We start from the raw sequence: 20,787 nt of genomic DNA on the forward strand, positions 1-20,787 counted from the left end.
CATCGTGTATAAATCTGTGAAAAGTACACGTTGATTGAGTTAGTCAGTGGTTAACTTTAATGACTATATACAGAGGTTTTCCTGGGGTCTTCAAAGCATGAGTACAGATACCCTGATTTGCATCATGTAGGACAAACTGCTCACCGATCTGGCAACCATGTGTTGTATTAAACCTGTGCAATAATGGACAGTCTTTAACGCAGAACACTTGGGGATTGACAAGATTTCAACCTACACGTATCTAAATTCTGAAGTATTGGCCAGCTGCCAAACAGCAGCTGCTCGGTTCAGTTAACTTACGCAGAAACTGGAATGTTGTGTTCTGAATTTATTTATGATGATTTGTTTATTTATTTGATTGGTTTTTATGCCGTACTCAGGAATATTTCACTTATACGACTGCGGCCAGCATTATGGTGGGAGGAAACCGGACAGAGCCCGGGGAAAACTCACGACTATCCGCAGGTTGTGGCCAGACCTCCCTACGTACTATGAGGATATGGCTTTGTTTAATATTAATATTTCACTTCAAATAAACATTTTTATAACATTCTGGTGTATTACAATAGAAATAAAGGGCTGGTTTTTGTAAACGAAAGATGCATCAATGCTCCTGCTATTTGAACATTCACATAAACAATTAGAATAAAGTAAGGTAAACTCAGGTAAACTGACAAGAGTCCCTATTTCAGCCATATTACAGCCCTTTGCCAACTATCACATTGTCGTCGATAGTCAGGATTTACTCTCAGTGGTCTAATCTTTTATATTGCATGTACATATACCTTTATGCCAACAAAACGCACGTGTCCACTGTTTGAGGCCAGCGCCTGTGGTACGGTTCTGTTTCTTTCAGCATTCTTCTAAGGTATTTTACTGCAAAAATGAAAGAGCTTATTTGATTCCCTAATGAAGTCTGCGTGATACAATTAAGACGTACAGCATAAAAGAGAAAAACCAGAGCAGCGACGACAGCATGATTGCGGACATACGAAACCGCTGAAATAAGGCCTCTTGTCAGTTTTCTTCAGTTAGGGTTTTATTCTAGGCAACATATAAATGCATAAATACTAACAAATTACGTGCTCTCTAGCAACATGGCTTTAATAGAATTAGGTATAAGATGCAGTGATGTTAAATGCAATTTATTCCACGTCACTGCTGTCGAATTATTCAGAATGCTATGTTGTCATCACGTTTAATATATACTAACACTAAAACGAGGCAAAGGGACCAGGCCTCGGGAGTACTTTGTCCACCAGTAGAATCATGGTTTATGCAGGAATACAATATAATTAAGACGTACAGCATAGGGAGAGAAAAACAGAGCCACGACAGTGTGATAGCTGACCAATGGTTAAACGTAACCCGTTAAATACGGGGTCTTATCAGTTCATCTCAGCCATCTCAGTCATGTAAATGCAAACTAGTAACAAATTACACGCCCACTAGCACCATGGCTTAAGCAGAATTTAGTAAAACAAAACAGTGATTTTAACTGCAATTTATTAGACGTCGCTAGTCAAGAATTACTTGAAATGCTATTTTGTCTTCACACTTAACATACATTAAACCAGTGCAAAATAACATTTAAAATAATCCTTAAAACAATGCAAATTTAATAATTAAATAATAATAATATTTAATACTATTATTTATATGTTGTTCATTAGATGGACTAACCATGTGAGAAAAGAGAAACGGTATACTGCATTACACGTGTATTAACTGAAAAGAGCAAACCAGATGTCTCCAAAATTAGAATTGGGTCTCCTAATTATTACTATTTGTAAATGACGTGAATACCTTTCGCTACAAAGTTAGAGCTTGCTAAAATACAAGTGTGAAACAACATTATACAACCCATTTACAATCGCCATAGACTTTTAATCCTCTTCAAGTGGAGAACAGGGGTTTATATTTACTGTTTATTGTTCTATTTATATCATTTATCTAACTTTTATTAGCCGCGATCCTGAGACCTTTACGGGTGCATGTAATCAAGATGCTTGACATAAAAAGCCACACCAGTGACATGTCATGAAAAACATCAAAACGTCGCCTACTTCCCAGATTTGATTTTTTTTTTATTTATTTATTTGATTGGTGTTTTACGTCGTACTCAAGAATATTTCACTTATACGACGGTGGACAGTATTAAGGTGGGAGGAAAACGGCTAGAGCCCGCGGGAAACCCACGACCATCCGCAGGCTGCTGCAAGACCTTCCCACTTACGGCCGAAGTGGAAGCCAGCATGAGCTGGTCCCAGATTTGAAGCTTTATTGACATTTCCTGGGTTCAAAAGTAACACCATGCTTATGCGTGTGGTCGTCGTAACACCAAAAGTATGAATCTTTATATATGTCTGTAGGAAACAGTAAGGGATTGTACGTGGTTTTATTAGGGTATCGGCTCTCTTAGCGATACCCTCTTGAAACGGTCACGATTAGAAACTGTAATTTTGTGCGTTTATCTAGCGCAAAAGTTGGTCAGCTGTTAAAACTGCACACTTGGATCGAGCAAAAACATTTCTGAGACCTCCTTGACATCAGGAGTATGAATTTCAAAGAATTCTTCTCGTTCAAATTGTTGTTTTCACATAATCACCAAAAGGCTTTTCCAAATTTCACACGCGGGTTTTGCATTTGTATGTGTTGAAGCTGGATGTTCCAGGTCAATTATTGCAAGGTCAATTCCCAAAACAACGTTTAACACAAACTACCACAGAACTAAGAAAGTCTGTTAATTGCGAAAATAGGACGGAATCAACTAAAGAAAAGCAGTCAACAGTTTCCAGTGATGTTGGAAGGATGCAAGGTATGTTCTAGGCGACTGAGTAATACTAATATGAGAGTAATATAATAAAATCTGTAATTCAGTTGCGCTTCGATTGCAACTGTATATCCAACGTGGCGATCTTTTTAACACAATGAATGTACAGCCCCTAGCCAAAGATAAGACATGTTAAGGAATTAGACAAATCATGAAGCAAGCGCGAGGGATTCTGGACACTCCGTCCATACTCACGTGCAAGGCAATTATGCTCTTGCAAGAAAACTTGGGGTGAAGGCGTTTGCTGGAATAAACTTGATACACTACTTTTTGCAGTAATAACTTGTGACGTTGATTGAAATAGTCACATAACACACAGGATCTAACAAATGTTATATTTCAAGATATGTGAATGCCGTATGCGGAACCCTTCGATATATTACTGTCCAAGTAACGATAATTTGCAATGTCAAAATTTACAGTGAAGTCTGCGAGGAAGGAAACTGTTTTGGTCTAGTTTTATCACTGCTCTGCCCACTTTTTATCACGCTTCTGTCCGGTTTTGTCACAGCTCGGCTTCATCATGGCTTTGGATGGTTTCCTGAACTCATAAACCTGGCTGCAGTACTGACGGTTAAAATTCTTTAATAAAAGCGTTGAAGACAAATTAAGTATAAATTAGTATAGAACTTGTTCAGCATACTACCTGTTAGTACGTTTTGATTTTGATCACGTATCAGTTTAAAACACTGACTGATGCTTCGGCACGTGTTATCTCGGATAGGGGCGTGCATGTACTAGTGGTTTTAGTGGCTTAAAGCAGGGTTACATTTACCATTTTTTTCAACGCCGCTAAAAAGTAAAGTAAACATGACCACTCTGATAAATGTAAGCTTTTTACCCTATAGCTCAAGGCCAAACACTTATTGCTGAGCTCAGCTCGTGCACTAATATAAACGAGGGAATCTCAAATACCCACAAAGTGTCTAAACAAATCGACATCTCTGACAACCAGATACTGTGTATCATAGTTTGAATGACAGAACGTGACCTTGAGAATCTTTACAGCCATTAGCGTCGCAAACCGACCTAAGCGTGTGATAAATCATACATTTATCCGGCCGTGAAGTTACAAGAAAACCCCATCACTCATGCCGCTAAAGCCTTCGCGGAGATAATCAGTACCATTACTGGGATACAGAATGGAGGAAATAATTAGACGTTAAATAGTGGGTAACAGAGATGGTCTCCCTGCGGAGCGCCTTTGCTGTTGGGTTGTTATCTTTACTTGTTTGTCGTGATATTAGATTCTAGACCCGCTGTACCGCATTTATTGGTACCGATTTTAGAGTGGACATGCGTTTGCTCCGTGCTTAACATCGTGGAATGGCTTTTCCCCCTTAACCGATGAACCATTACCGGAGCTGGACTGCTGAGCACTTGCTATGACATATATATTAGCCGGTCATTGACAAATCGAACAATTTACGTCTCGCGCTCTTGTTACTTGGATACACATTTATAGCTGTAACATTTATAGCAGGCGATTTTATGGGAGATTTTTATCTTGTAATCACACAATAAACTTGAACATTTTCACTCGCCCATACAAATATAAGTTTGGATCAACGTATTAGTATCATGTTAAGTTTTTAAAAACAAGTAATTTTATTTCAGATAGACGATTGGGTTTATTGTGGATGTAGCAAGTTTTATTTTAGGATTTTTTGTACGCAGATTTTCGTTACATCTTGAATTGTCTTTTCTTGGATCGGCGAGTGGTGTCTGAGTGTCGAATATGATGCCTAATATAGACTGAACGGAGATTTTTGGGGTCGATGTGATGTATATGAATGTTGAGAATGATGCCTAATATAGACTGAATGGAGATTTGACACATCTTGTACAGCTATGATAGGCACTAATGTGTTTTTACGCTATTTGCTTTAGTGATGTCTACTTTACATTTCTCACATTCCTATCCAAGGGGCGATAAGAATCTCAGCTGGCTGGCATGAGTTACAAAGCGTTTCCTTATACAAGACTCCGTTTCATACAGCTTTTTAAATTTGAATTTGAGATCTAGCTTAGAATATCGGATGTCTTCCATCATCATTGAAAACGGATGACGGCTTCTCTCTTACATGATACCACCTTTATTTATTATTTGTGTATAATTATTTCTTACATATTCCTTTGGGAACTGCTGGTTTAGGTTGTTTTGGAAATGGTCCTTCCTCTTATGGACTTTGAACGCCCTTATATGGTTTATGCGTGGTGTAGGAATGTCGGACTTCGGTTAGATTCAGGTTTCTATACGGACTGATGTTTTTTTATGACCCAGTTTGTGTTCGTAGTGCATGCACGTATGTACCCTGATTTGAATACAAGTGTAAGGAGACATCCACGGACAGTGTTCCAAATAATAAAAAACCATACAAATAAAAAGAAAATTCTAAAAATTAAGCGTACGGTAAAATCGACGCCGCATGAAGTTAGGGTTCATAAAATGTAAAATGATAAGATCGAAACACTGGTGATTCGTTTTCGTATTCGTTATCAAGATAACGATAAGACCTTAAATTGGCGGTCTTCAGTGTAGGTATTTAACGTAACAGGTGTTTTTTTTCTGTTTTTGCAGTTACGTCACCTGGCGGATGTTAACCCAGCTACGGGGCAACGCAAACCGATTTACTCCAAAGCCGAGGCGAAGGCGGCCAAAAGTCTTGCGATAGTTGTGGCGCTGTTCGTGATCTCGTGGATCCCGCTCTACACGATAAACAGTGTGATGTATTTTTGTCCGGAGTGCTTCATTCCGCCTTCACTACTGAAATTCACGATATTCTTGTCTCACGTCAACTCTATGTGGAACCCGGCTCTTTACGCATGGGGACTAAGCGACTTCCGGGCGGGACTGAAGAAACTTTTTTGTTTCCGCAAGTTGAAAAAGACTGATCACATCACAGGGGAGACAAGCAGGAGATATTCAAACGCCCCGTCAACAATATCGACTGGAAAGGACGTCTTATGACAAAAGCTGGACGCCCTTCCTTCAACCAGAGTTTGAGATGGTTAAGGGCACTTGTGACCTGCTAAATCCGCAGTAAAATATCTGTGGCATGTTGTAAATAGAAACGGAAATATTGTCGTCTTAAGGAATATAAGATGATTTAACAGCTATTAATTTACGCAAACATGGAACTGAATGAATGGAATGGATAGGGTAGGTCACAGCCTTAGACGATATCAGTTTTCAGACCAGTTCAAACCAGATATTTAATTCGCACGTTTACAGAAAATTTCTGGGATGTAATGATTTACTCAACTTTAATGACAAAACTTTGTAGTTTGGAAGGTGTCACAGAAACGTACCACATTCTTGTGCCATAAAAACATCAGTATATATATATATAAGAAATATCATGTATACGTTGCATAATATTATAATATTTGTTAAGATGTACTTTTGCCAGTGTGCTGTAATGACAGGCATAACAATAGTGTTATTACTCGGCTTGAAATTTCTAGTATGTATTATAGTGTGCAATTCCATTTGTTCAACTGCTTGTTTTTTTTTTGCAGGCTTGTTTTACAAGTGCGTCTTTGTAATAGAACTGATTATGTATTTCTGAAAAGTCCTTTTTATCTGGTTTAAGAGTGGTGTATTTCTTTCTTAATTTCGTTGGTGTATTTATTTATTTGATTGGTGTTTTACGCCGCACTCAAGAACATTTCACTTATACGACGGCGGTCAGCATTATGGTGGGAGGACGCATTAACGTGTGCAGAAAGGCTCCATACTACGAACACAGGGTTCTTTTTAATCAAACTGGAGGACGCAGTAACGTGTACAGAAAGCCTCCATACTGAGAATACGAGGTTCTCTTTAGTCCCGCTGGAGGACGTATTAATGTGTTCAGAATGGGTCTAAACTAAGACCACGTTGTTTTCTTTAGTCATGATGGAGGAGGTAAATGTATTAAGATGATGATATACTTATCAAAATAAATAAGGTTTTATCTTTAGTCACAATAGAGTGTACAGACCCCAAGCTAGGATTGGCGAAGGCATGGGGAAGAGCCTTCCCAGCCAAATGAGCCGGGCGTCCGGGGGGCCTGCGGATTGCATTGCCAGAAATGCCTTCGTCGCGTCAAAAGGGTAGTTTTACATCTAACATCGGGATAAATTAAGTGTTCTAAAATATTTATTTTAGTAAGCTTTGTAATCCTCATGGTCAAACGGGATCCTTAATCGCAACGCATGCTGCTGTACCCGATTCGATAGATAGACCCGATTCCAGCCGACTCCGGAACTTCGGAAACCATGCCTCAGGCACTGTAGATGTCTTAACTAACGGGTTTCCGATTTGGAAGTAACTCTCGGGATTTGGAGGCGAAAAATAACTACACGTATGTACGAGATCACATGCCGATGGAATTATTGTGCATAGTATTGAAAATTAAAAATACGAGAAAAATACTTTACAAAGGACAGTTTCTTAGGCATGGCGCTAGGTACTGCGGTTTCACGTGGGATGGCGGACGTTCCGAGAGGCATGGCGGAGCGCCACTCGATAAAACTCTAGCCAGGGCTCTGCAGTATAGCACTCTCGATACCTGTTTGTTCCAAAAGCTACGTCAGAGAGAGACGTATGCATAATACTCCTTCTCTTGTGCGACGAGCCAAAAATATTGTCTTCTCAGAATGTTAGTGTATACTCGTTTTATTAATGGTATACTGAACAAACTATTATAGCTAAGGTTGTTGATCCTAGGTTGACGATACCTAGCTCTTTCATAAAACCGAATTTTAGTCCAGCGCAATTAAAGGCATTTCACCCGAATACCAGAATTTTGTTCGAAAACCAAACTTCAAGATTTGTATAACGTATAACTGAGACCTTTTCAGTTATTACTTGATCGTTTTATTTCCCAGTTGCAGATTATTGGCTTATGGATTAATGTCAAACAAACTAATTACTGGGTGTGTTGTAAAATATGTATGAATTATGAACAAAACGTTTTATATGTCGTTAATTCTTACAGTAAAATCTTAACACCAGTTTATTTTTGTTCATTTTTACTCAGTGATAATATATTGCTATGATTGCAGTATAAGTAGGATCATCACAGTTCGTTAGGTCTTGGTGACAATAAGCGACTGACGGTGTTCGTTTCACCGTCTGCGCAGCAGAAACGCTCTTTACGGACTACTTGTCTCCCACCGATATGGGGTGCATGCATGTATCCGTGCGTCACACGTGGGAAAGCTGGTCACTGACTATTCATAGATCGGTGGTTTGCGTCGAATACTATCGTTTCCACCTATAGTATCCCACTCGGGGCATCCGTAGCCGAGGGGATTTGCACGCCAGCACGGTGCAATGACCCAGGAGCCTCTCGTCAATGCGGTCGCAGTGAGTTCAAGTCCAGCTCATTGTTTCCTTTCCAGCTGTACGTGGGAAGGTCTGCCAGCAACCTGCGGATGGATGTGGGTTTCCCCCTGGCTCTGCCCGGAATCCTCCAACCAAAGTTACACACGTTGGTAACCAGTCGTTGCCATTCATAAAGACGGGCCTGAATATTTGCTTGTTTTTATTTTGCTTGGTCTTCAACGCCGATTTCAACATTATTACGGCCCTTTCACACCAGTGTTTCCCCTACAGATTGGTTTCAATTCTGACACGTTGAAGGCAGTAGGCGTACTTCACGGAAAGCGAGTCTATCAGTACTTGGTCCATCCTCTTAGGGCGAGTGCAAAAGCCAAGTAATACCGTGATTGCCGATGTTGAAATCTTAGATCTGGCACTGAAGCCCACATCTGCTGCTTATCGAAGGGCCTTTTATACACGGGTCAAGTAATTCACAGGCTTTTTTTGACACTGATGAAAGACAGTATAGCTTACACCAATTCCTTGATGTGACTGATCTTTAGTTTGTCCTCAGTATAAGCACACATCTTCAGGACAGCGAGATGCGAACCCCAGTCAGGGACAGAGTATGTGGACACAGACCCCCATTACAACTTCCGTTTTTCGGTAGGGACGATTGTAGTTCTGTGAATTTTAGGGTATAAAGTCTTTTTTTGCTCCCAGGCGTCAATTTTTGGTGCACAGGTGCATGCTTGGTATTAAAATGCTGGAAACTGTCTAAACTTTGAGGAGGTATGAGCTTTATTGATGAAAGTTTGAAATTCTGGGCGAGAGGACACAAGGTGTGAGGTAGTGATGAGGCTGCGAGTGACGTCCCCTTGGCGTTGCTAGGCACGCCTCCCAGCTGCCGGCATGGAAAGGTCCAGATTTTGACGGTCAACCTATGTCAAGATTTTTATGGCTTCTTTCTCACAGGCTGGGCCAGGTATGCACCAAAGCTTAATGGCCACGGAATGTTTGGGACTGAGCTACAGCGCTAGACGTTAACATTGTCGCTTATGGAAAATTAATGGGGGTCCGAGGCCTGTACTGACGAAGTCACCAAAATGTGAAAAATGTCACTATGCGCTTAGATTTCGCAGCAGCCTGATAATTTTTGGTGGGTATGTCTGTGATGTGTTTTGCATTGATTGGGCCGTTTCATAGCTTCTTGGGGCTATTTACATTTTGAAAATATCCATTTTGATGAAAAATCGGTAAAATGCTGTTCAGCGTAGGGTAGCATGTGTATAGGCATCCTGAAATGAACAACATGCAACGTTGTAGTATTCCTACGCTTGAAAATGGAGACGTTCAGAGCAGAAATTGCTGCAAAAATTGAAAGTTTCAGTGTTTATAGTGAAAACGGAGCCTGTCGAGTGTGGACTGGACCATTGACGAGGGATGGTCGATATGGTCTTGCCTCCTACAAAGACCCCGTCACACATCGATGGAAGAAGAAACACATCAGTAGACTTGTTTATATGGCCAGACAGGGGCTGTCACATTTAGATCCCAAGCTTGATTGTTCACACGTGTGCCACAACACACGCTGTGTAAATGTGGACCACATAAGCTTGGAACCACATTGTGTTAACAATAACAGGCAGCACTGCTGTCTCGGCCATGGGCAGTATGCAAGGTGCATGTTGCATTTAAGACTGAGCAGGTTGGTTTCCCCTCATTAAAAATAATAAATAACAGATTGTTTTAGATTTTGCTCAATTTCTGTTATCATTTTTTAATTTCTTTCATAAGCAACAACAGCAGTGACAAATTATATACAAAATTGGCGGTTACAAATATCTAGTGTATGTGTGATCTGTTTGGGTGTTGTCCAGCTGTCCCTTGGCATAGTCAGTTTTTTCTTCTGGATTTGAAAGCCTGTACTCAATGTGCTCTCGAAGTTTTCTGGCTGTATTGCGGAGTGATCTCCCCTTAACTGTCTGTCGCTTCTTATAAACCTTGTGGTACTGGTTCACCCTTTCAATCTGTTGTACTGTTCTCTCGCTCCTAGGTGAAATACTGGCGCCGACAGCTTGGAGTTTGGCAGCCGTGGACTTGTCCTGGCCATTGTTAAGTCTGTGGATTGTGGACGCCGCCCTTCCCTCCATATTTCTGCTGTAGTTTACATTCTTGGGCAAGGAGACGCTGAGTGATCTGTTGACAGCTTCGCACTTTTGAGTGCTGGTGTTCATCCGGAGACTGGTGACGGCTGTCTCGCTCAACCTCATGTGCAGTACTTCGGTCAATAGTTTCGTGTCGTTGTCATCCATGTTAAAAGGGCAGAGTTTACTGGTGGATAAAAACAGGGACCTCTCCCACCAGCTGCTGGTTTCCCCTCCGGAGCAAACCACACTGTTCCTGCGGCATTTGGAACAGTCCCCACCGTAACACCTGACCGTTGCATCCACAACCCTGGGTAGGCAAGTTTTTATTTTCCTCATGTCACCAATGTGCTCAGACATAAGTTGAGAAAATATCAAGCTACACCTGGCCTTAACATCCTGACTCAACACCTTCTGTGCTTTCTTCCTGGCTTCCCTCGTTCGGCCCTGTCCTTCGAACATGGCATCGCTGAACTTAGCCTGGTTACATTTCTTGAACTGGGATCTACCAAGGTGCGTGGGGTCTGCTAACCGTTCGACCTCCCACAGTGGCTCGACCAGTCGGATGCCGTCCTCCACTCCCTTGGCTGACCTGGAGTCGCCGTCTGTGGTTACATGTTTGGCAAAAACACCTTGCCTCGCCAATCCCTCGCCAATCTCGTTCCCCATATTATACTCGGACCAGGGGGCATGTGGGTTTGTGTTCGCTGTGCACTCCTCGTGTCCTCCAGGGCACTTTACTTGGAAGCCTTTTCCTCTTAGCCAGGACCCAGTCCAACACAATTTATTCTTCAGTGCTGCGGAGACAATGTATTGGTTGTCTGTTGATGTCTCCACAGCCAGGGAAATTGCTTGTGAAGCATTCTGGCCCGGTTTCTTGGGACTGGTTATGGTAATGCTGTTGTAGCGAGTGTCTGTGGCCAGATCTATTGTGCTGTCATCCTCTCCTCTTTGCCTTTTGTATGCCTTTACCTCTTCCACCTTATTTGCCATATCCTCTCTGTTCAGCTTTGCGATTGCAGATGCGACATGGTTTGCAGTGCGATGCATGTTCCTACGAGTGGCAGGCGGCACGTCCATCGCTGCAAATAGGAGTCTGGCTCGGGTGTTCCCCATTGGTGTGTCCTGGAGGCCTACTTGAAGAGCTCGGTTCACCGCCGCAGCTTTTTGGCCAGGTCTGTTGCATTCTACCTCTTTGTAGAATTTGTGGAAGCCAGATACATAGTCACAGTCACAGCACTTAAAACTGAACGCCCAGGCTAAACCCCACTTTTTCTCTGCAGCTATCTCTAACCTGGGCAGTGGACAGTGGTCCTTGGTCTCACTGTGCTCAAGCATAACTTTGTTCCATATACACACCATTTTCTGTATATCTATGAGTCGCATTCCTTCAGCAGCCCATTCCCGCTCATGTGTATCTCTGTCTGATCCAGCCGTGGAATCTACCTTGCACCGTCTTGGCCGCTGTATTCTCTTTGTGTCAGGCTGGTGTGTTCTTACAGCCTCCTGATTGGGCTGGAAATCTGTGTCCATCAAGGAACACCCAGGCACAGGATTCAGCATGTCTGTAACTGCTGACAGGTTATTTGAGCCATTCTGGGCCTTTCCAGCTTGAAATCTAGACTGTTTCCTCTTTCTGTCTCCCTTCATGGTGTTTTGGGGTAGATTGTTTGCCTTGTTAACTGTCAGACTGACCAATATAGGTGTACTTGGTGGCTGCCTGATTGGAAATGTTAAATTCATATTTTTCCTCTCTGTTTATATATTGTAGATGCCAATGTGACACCCTTTGATGTTACTGTGCAGAGTAATAACCTGCTGTGAGACAACAGCAATGGTGCAGGGAGGTTTTTGCATGGTGAGCTGGTCAGCCAATCAGCAGTCATGGGGGAGGAGGGCAGGGGGGGGGGGTGCCTGGCTGGGTGGTCTTTTAAAGGGTTTCATCATGTTATTCAGTGGGGAACTGGGATACTAGTCTTTTCTTAAGTCCTGTCCACTAAAAAAGTGCCTGTGAGTAGATCTTCATCACCTTGAGGCATTATTCTTGCTTTGATTTTGGTCACAAGTGATTGTTCCGAAATCGTGACAATCCGCTTTGATACCCCCTACCACACTGTCAGTCAATTTTTTTCACATAGTTGCTGAAGTAAATGTCTTATATTTTGACATTTAATTGTCAGATAAATTACCTATATTTTGATGTATGCTTTGACACTTTTGGCTTGTAACTTTGATATTTAAAGCTGCTCTGAGTAGAAAAGTCTTCTTAAAAATGTATATTTCTCTAAATGGTTGCTTTTGAAAAGTCTAAAGTGCTCTGTCAATGTGATTTTTTTAACTTTTCTTGCAGATAAACATCTTGTCTTTCCAAAACAGTTGACCTGATGGAGATATCTCGAACGGTATATGCACTGCAAGGCTTCAAAGTTTACCCCTCAGAGTTTTTTCACCCTGGAAAAAAGACACATGTTCAAGATGGGGGTACCCCAACTTGAATTCATTCAACTCCAAAGTTTCTGCATGTATCAAGCCCTAATTTTGCCTGTGAGGTTCAAAAGTGTCAGGAATTGTGTGGTGCAAAAATTATTGATTTTGAAAAAAGGTGGCTGGTGTGATAGGACACAGACCCCCATTACAACTTCCGTTTTTCGGTAGGGACGATTGTAGTTCTGTGAATTTTAGGGTATAAAGTCTTTTTTTGCTCCCAGGCGTCAATTTTTGGTGCACAGGTGCATGCTTGGTATTAAAATGCTGGAAACTGTCTAAACTTTGAGGAGGTATGAGCTTTATTGATGAAAGTTTGAAATTCTGGGCGAGAGGACACAAGGTGTGAGGTAGTGATGAGGCTGCGAGTGACGTCCCCTTGGCGTTGCTAGGCACGCCTCCCAGCTGCCGGCATGGAAAGGTCCAGATTTTGACGGTCAACCTATGTCAAGATTTTTATGGCTTCTTTCTCACAGGCTGGGCCAGGTATGCACCAAAGCTTAATGGCCACGGAATGTTTGGGACTGAGCTACAGCGCTAGACGTTAACATTGTCGCTTATGGAAAATTAATGGGGGTCCGAGGCCATGTACATAAGACTCAATTATACCACTGACGCCTTCAGCTGCCCTCACACCAGCCTCGATCTCGTTTGCATCAAAGCTGGGTACATGAAATTCGCTCGAAGTGGCCGTCACATCTAGATTGGATCAAGGGAGAAAGCGAAATAGATCCTATCTTGTTTAGATGTAATATGATCTCGCTTAGAACTGGAAGTCGATGAGGTTTAAGCCTGAGAGATGGTAGCGTGACCAATGCGTTAAACAGTAGGCATGCCCCATACACAAAAAATGTGTGTTTCAGTTAACTCTATGAATCAGTATGCTACAAGGGAGATAACTTTTAAAATTGCCTATGCCTCAAACCCCAGTGAATCAGTGTTACCGCGTAATGTTTTCCCAAGTGTTTTATTTTAACTTTTCAGCATCCACACAAAAATCATTAAAATCTTTTGTAATGGTCAGAGCTGACTCTGCAAAACATGTCATGTTTCAGGGAGCTCAAATTTATATATGCCATTCACTCACTCGCTTTCTTGTCCATCATCAAAAACCACAATGACTGCCGATTTTAAAATTTTCAGAGAAAAGACAACACTAGACCAACTGTATATATGTATAAACATTGTACTCCATATCAAGTTTATAAAAATATATTTTATTTTTATGGCATTGAGTAACCGAGATATCGGAGTTCAAAAATGACAACATTGGGCACTTTGAGAAAATGGAAATCATACTATCAGTTTTTACCAGTAATGCGCTAGATACATGTATTTCTATAACCAGAGAGCGGAGCTGTTTCCGCTGACGTCAGCCGAAACCTTTTCCCCCTTTTAGCTATTTGTACTTACTTTGCGAGTGACGTGCCATCGTGTTTCCAGTTTCTCTAAAATGGCGCCTGGTTTCTTAAGAATTCTTTATTAAATGTTGATTTATAGAGGTACCAACCAGTTCAGAACAAAATTATTGTGGCTGTTTAGATCTTTTTCCACCCGTCTTCCAAAATAACTAAGATTCAATCATTTGTTGTCTTTTTCTTAAGTATTTTTCCTTACTGAAGACTCGGCCTCTCGTTTATGACCTAACACCTCGGCCTTTGCACTGCGGCCGCAAAAATAACCTCAACAAAATCCCGATTAACTGTGAGGGTTTCTTTTTCTAACACTTTCTCAAATATGCATTCAAATATTTCGTAAAGTGTGACTAGATTTTGGACCACATTACCGGTTTAAACATGATAAGGCTTGCTTAGTCACTAGTCACTGCACCGAGTTAAACCTGCATATTGATTCAGATAATCGCCATTTCATACGGGTCGGCTTGATGCTAAACCAACTAAACGGTCTTAAACATGTATATAGCATAAAAGCAGTGTTTGATGAGATACTTCGTCCCGGGTCTTGCTGACACAGTAAACACTTGTGGGGTTATCGAGGTCTCCGTATCCAGATGCTTCTGGAAATGAAGGCCGTGATGAAAGCGGTTTTCTGATAGAGTATTTGCTCATCTGAATTATTAATCATGATACGTATAATATAGAGCATGCAGATATCTTTATTTTATGAATAGAGGTTATGTTATAGTATTCAGCTACAATCGATTGTTTTCTGAGCACGTGCTTGTGACAGGATACTTCATACACTGTATTATCCGCAACTTTCTCACGTTTACGAATGACCATTGAAAAGTCTAGTTGACCTTGGAGAACGTCCTTAACAGCTGCTTTTAAGAGACAATAATCCGGAGACACAACCTTTTTTTAAAATCCAGTCACATTGACCTATTTTTTTCCTACCTTGCCTTATGTTGTTTAAGGCCACAAGATGGCGGCCAGTTTTGTGGGTGGACGCAGTTTGCATTTGTTACATACATCTAGGTTACACTGGTGGGAGGAAAATGATGTATGGCAAACGTAAGACAAGAGAACGCCCTCCGGAATTTGTTGTCAACACGGAATCGAGAACAATGACAGCAAGGGAATCTTGAAAAATCCCTACCTGGCAAATGGGACCAGTTTGGTCATAATCAATATTTCTGACGTTTGCCTGTCCTGCTTTCCGACTATAGGTGCATGCTGGGACTAATATAATAAATATTAGTAATATTAATCCCAGGTGCATCATGCAAGAGTTAATAAAAATTGGGGGCTTTTTTCTTTTTTTTTTTTTTTTTGGCTTTTTTTATCTTTACAAGTTGATAAGCTGGTGACGTAAACATAGCTATTTAAAATAAACCTGGGCGACCAACGAAAACGACCGCACTATCACTTAAGTCGTAATTAGTAAATGACGGTTCGCATGTGCTGACATCTTCAGCTTAATATATTCTGTCGATTTCAAGGTATACTATAAAATCTGTTTAGCGCAACTAGCATCAACGATGAACAATCCAGTTGTGGTAGCCTAGACGCGTGATTTGACGACGGAAAGCAAGATCTCAAATGGAGCTCCTGGATGCTTTCCATTTCGTCTTCCCCTGGTGTTGTTGAGGTGAAAGGAGAGGATATATCTGCAGGCCATGGTGTGTGCAATTTTATAAATTACACTGAGAGAAAAGTTTGGGTCAACTGACTAACAAATCTGAGTAATTCTGCAATAGAGCTAATTCGACTGAGAAAACGGAATCGTATCACCTGATCAACTGAGTCAAGAGACTCATCTGATTATACTTTGACTCATTCAGTTAGTGGGAAACTCACAGGAGTCAACCATGACTCAACTAACATAATATGACTCGGTTTTCAGGGTCGAATTAGCGCCATAGCATCACTCAGGACATTTCTGAGTCAGATGACCCAAACTTTTCTCTCATTGTAGGAAAGGCTGCATGGATAGAGGAAACATGCAGACGAGAAGGTAGGACATTTCCAAGGACATCAAAGCGCAATGGGAAACAAGCAAGCAGAGAGTGGCTCGAGTGGCCGTCGATCGACAGTCCATCTCCCCGCATGTTTGTTCGTTGATGTAATTACACATACTACACATTATAGATGTCAGAATGGCCTCAGAAAGTTTATTATACCATGTATCCTTATATCAGTAAGAAGTTGAACTTGTTTTTCTTTAAAATGTTGTGCCATGGAATATGGAATTTTTAACATAGACACATTTGTTCCGAACAAAACAGAACAGAATGGTGAAAACGCATCCTTAATATGAAAACAATGTATTGATACATCTACATGTACATACAGATGTGATTTCCTTTATTATGTGGTAATCCAAATGTTACCAGACTAAGTAAAACCACATCAAGATCAGATATATGGTGTCTATGTTTATTGTTTATCTAACATTCCCATCTTGTTAAAGCAGATGTTTGATTTAAGGTCATGTGTTGCAATATATATTTCCTCACACTACCTTATGGTAAATCGTCATAAAAGAGACTTTTTGTCCGCAGCTTTCATTAGAGCCCTTACTCTCTGTACATAGGGGTGGACATAAAACCTGGTGTACATTCCCTTTCTTATGCCTTGGTGACAATTTATGTTGATCAGCAGTGCTCATATGACTGGTTGCCCAGTCTAAAGACCACTTTGTCTTTATATATAATCTATACGGTGTGCACGTCGCTTTGTAAAACGTGGGAAAGTTCATTAGCAACTTGCCAAAAGTCGGTGGTTTACATCAGCCACTCCGATTTCCTCCACCCATAAAAAATCCTTGAGTGAGGTTCAACACGAATCAAATAAATACATAAACCTGGCACACTCAGCGTAAATCAACCGTACAGGTGTATAATACTGCTTGGCCATGCCATTTCTCTTTCATGTTTTCATGGAGTGCCTAGTTATTTCAGCTACAGGTGTCAGGAAGAACATTTAAACAGTAACCAGTACAATTATTAAGTTTAGTTTAGGGAATTTTTTTGCTTGCTCTCATTGTGACAATAAGTGGTACTCTCATTGTGACAATAAGTGGTACTCTTATTGTGACAATAAGTGGTACTCTCATCGTGACAATAAGTGGTACTCTCATTGTGACAATAAGTGGTACTCTCATTGTGACAATAAGTGGTACTCCCATAGTGACAATAAGTGGTACTCTCATTGTGACAATAAGTGGTACTCTCATTGTGACAATAAGTGGTACTCTCATTGTGACAATAAGTGGTACGCTCATTGTGAAAATAAGTGGTGCGCTCATTGTGACAATAAGTGGTACTCTCATTGTGACAATAAGTGGTACTCTCATTGTGACAATAAGTGGTACTCTCATTGTGACAATAAGTGCATGGTACTACAAAGGTTATTCTTCCCTTTCACAGTTAATGAGGGCCACCTCTTCCACCAATCTCGAAAGTAAGTCTGAAAGTAAGCTAGCAACTTACCCAAGGACCTTGGTTTATCTCTGATTTTCTGCAACCATAATAAAACTGACCATCAACCATCGTACAAGTGAAAATTTCTGAGTATGGTGTTCAAAAATCCATTAAAAAAAGAATCTAATACCCACTGATCAGTTCATAAGGTCAATAAATATTTGTGTGGCTTACAAGTTAATTTGAACTACCATATATCCTTGTCCTATTTTGATAATAACTAAACCGCATACATGTAAATGGACATACTATATCTGGAGAGTTACTCAATCTGAAAAAGGCCTTATCACCGTCACAACATTGTTTACATCCATACATTGTCTTAATATATTGAAAGGCCTAACTCTGACTGAAATTTTTCTTCTGTGTAGATGTAGTAAGATGAACACTTAAGCTTTGAAAGACATGTATACCAAGATGTCAGATCTTGAGTTTTATTTTAAAAATGTTACAAAATGAAACACATTTCATTTAAAATTATCACTGAGTTCATGTAATAAAATAATTTCTTGAACATAAGGAGCAAGATTTATTCACATAATTCATCAATGCCAAAGTCAATGACCTCTTGGTCCGGCGACCCATAATCTGATGAACAAATGTCATCAAACATTTCTCGAAGATCTTTAAATCTTTCTGATGAGATAATGCAAGTGAATATTTGTTAGATAGGTTCAGTCAAAAGTCTTCTCGTCTCTCCTACAAATATGAACCCCTTTCCTATAATTGAACTTGCCACCGGCAATATCCTGGAATTCAATGTCATACCTAAAATACGCTACATTTATTTATTTATTTATTTAATTATTTGATTGGTGTTTACGCCGTACTCAAGAATATTTCATTTATACGACCCGAGGGAACCGGGGTAGAGCCCGGGGGAAACCCACGAGCATCCGCAGGTTGCTGGCAGACCTTCCCACGTACGGCCGGAGAGGAAGCCAGCAAGAGATGGACTTGAACTCACAGCGACCGCATTGGTGAGAGGCTCCTGGGTCATTACGAAGACACGCTATAGGTATGCCTCTCTTGTTTAAAGCTTTCACCTGAGACTTTATAATAAAGGCTCTTTTTCTTTCTTTTTTGCAGCTCTTTTTATTCCGAATTTGTGACAAACAATGACCTCAGCTTTCCTTAATTTCGATCGTGTTCCTTATACATCATCTTATTCCTGTGAGTTTTGGGTTGATGATGAATATTAATGAAGACACACCCCCACTTCAAAGAAATGAAAAATGTCTTTTGCGAAGGGTTTTTTTCTCGTGCATTGTTCATTGGTTAACACTGATTACATCACTGACTACTTCAATCAGAATATGCCGGGTATTTCGAGAGACCGCCCAACCGCTGGTAGGTTAGGACGCTCTGGCGTGGAGAGACTACCCAGGACGGTATAGAGCACGATCCTGTCATGTTGAAAAACTGTAGAAATATCGCGAAGCTATTTGAAAAACTGTAGTTTAAAAGTCTTCATGGCAGTTGACAATGATTGATTCGTGGCCACAGTATGACCCGATCAATAAGAAGATTAACACAGAGTTAGATAACAGCTGTGTCCATAAAACAAGCCTTACCTTGATTTGCGGCCACCAGTAACTAATTCTATAACTATTATCATGTCGCTTTTCATGCCATCAAGGAGCATAACTCTTCAGTCTACGGAGGAATGAAGTGATGGGAACGTGTTCCGGTTTATAGAAAAAAAGTAACCTTATATTTCTGTTGTCTTCGACGCGTTGACATCTGGACACAAAATTTAAATATTTGCGACAAGTAACACTTGTTTAAATTGTGTGATAGACACAGCATTTTTAATGTTAATAGAGATCAAGTTATAGAATTATTAAAAATAGAAAAAGGGATGGATTCAATATTTCGCTAGTTTTGTACTTCAGTTTTTCTCTGACGATGAATTGCATGTCAATAAATCGACCAATCAAACAGCAGTGTAATGCAATACAATTCTACAAAATGCAGTGAAAAATGTATAGGAATAAAATAGAAATTACCTAAGTTATAATAATGGTGGTTAGTTTACCGTTTTTGTAAATTTGGATTTGCCGCATCTGTAACAAAACAATTAAAGCTGTTACGTTGCTTACATCGATACCTGTGTCCAAGCATCAAGGCCCAGTTGAATGACAAATAAGAAAACACTGTCACAGCAATGCACTGAACTTATTTGCCATGATCGGAAGATTAAGCTTTGAAGAGATCTGTTTACCAACAGATAACAACACACGTAACAACGAATAGCTTTATTTAACTGTCGAAGTACATAGACAATGGACAATTCAACACATTCAATCTGCATGCACAAATTGGAACATTATTTTCAAAAAATAGGCAATATTGACAAAAAGCATGACAAAAATGAAAAATAATCAACTGGCTTTGAACCCCACACTACCAGATATCATATAAAATGCATTTAGTGCTGAAAACCACCAAAGCATCTTGATCGAGTTAGGCCTTAGCAATCACCTCGCCTGGTTTAGTATGTACATTTTAGGTTGCTAAACACATTGTGTGAAATCACCCTATTCTCGTGTCCCATCTGGTTTGCCTGGGTTCAGTTCAGTTTTGAGAGCGGGCGAGGACAGAGTAGCATGTAGGTGACGGGAAATCTTAGGAGACTATAGAGATATAAACTTTTGGTCTAAATAGTTAGAAGGCATAAACAGTGTTGTGTGTTGTTTTCTTTGAAAAACACCAAAGCCATGGCGTACGGTGTCATAGTTACTTTTCTTTCCTAAAGCCCGTCTCTACCTTACGGGCATGTAAGGTCTAGACCTTAATAGAAATTGGAAACCGCGATATTTCTTTAACAATGACATTTGGCCTAATAAGAGTAACATGTTTTGGGCTCTTCATGACAAAAGGTACATATGTGGACTTACATTCCTGGTAGCACGTGGGTATGGAGGAATATCGTCGGGATTGTTGAGAATTACCCACGATGCATTGCGAAAAGGGCTGGCTTTACGTGCAAACATTGGAAATTGTCCGTTGATAACAGTGGAGAGGAGGGAGAGTTGTTCATTTCTCGGTTTGAGTGACAGGCGGCCGACCTATGGGGCTGGGTTACCTGCAGCACATGTATAGTGATACACAGTTACCTCCAAAG

General features: G+C 40.6%; 1 long non-coding RNA gene across 1 annotated transcript; it reads left to right on the plus strand.

Annotated features, from left to right (window-relative positions):
- Window positions 1–8,900: 8,900 nt before the first annotated feature.
- On the plus strand, window positions 8,901–13,360 carry LOC135476708 (uncharacterized). The gene is made up of 3 exons (XR_010445124.1): window positions 8,901–9,303; window positions 12,063–12,149; window positions 12,642–13,360. It is a non-coding gene; the product is annotated as an uncharacterized LOC135476708 (long non-coding RNA).
- The last annotated feature ends 7,427 nt before the right edge of the window (window positions 13,361–20,787 follow it).

This window comes from Liolophura sinensis, chromosome 10, assembly GCF_032854445.1.
Source record: "Liolophura sinensis isolate JHLJ2023 chromosome 10, CUHK_Ljap_v2, whole genome shotgun sequence".
NCBI classification, from domain to species: domain Eukaryota; kingdom Metazoa; phylum Mollusca; class Polyplacophora; order Chitonida; family Chitonidae; genus Liolophura; species Liolophura sinensis.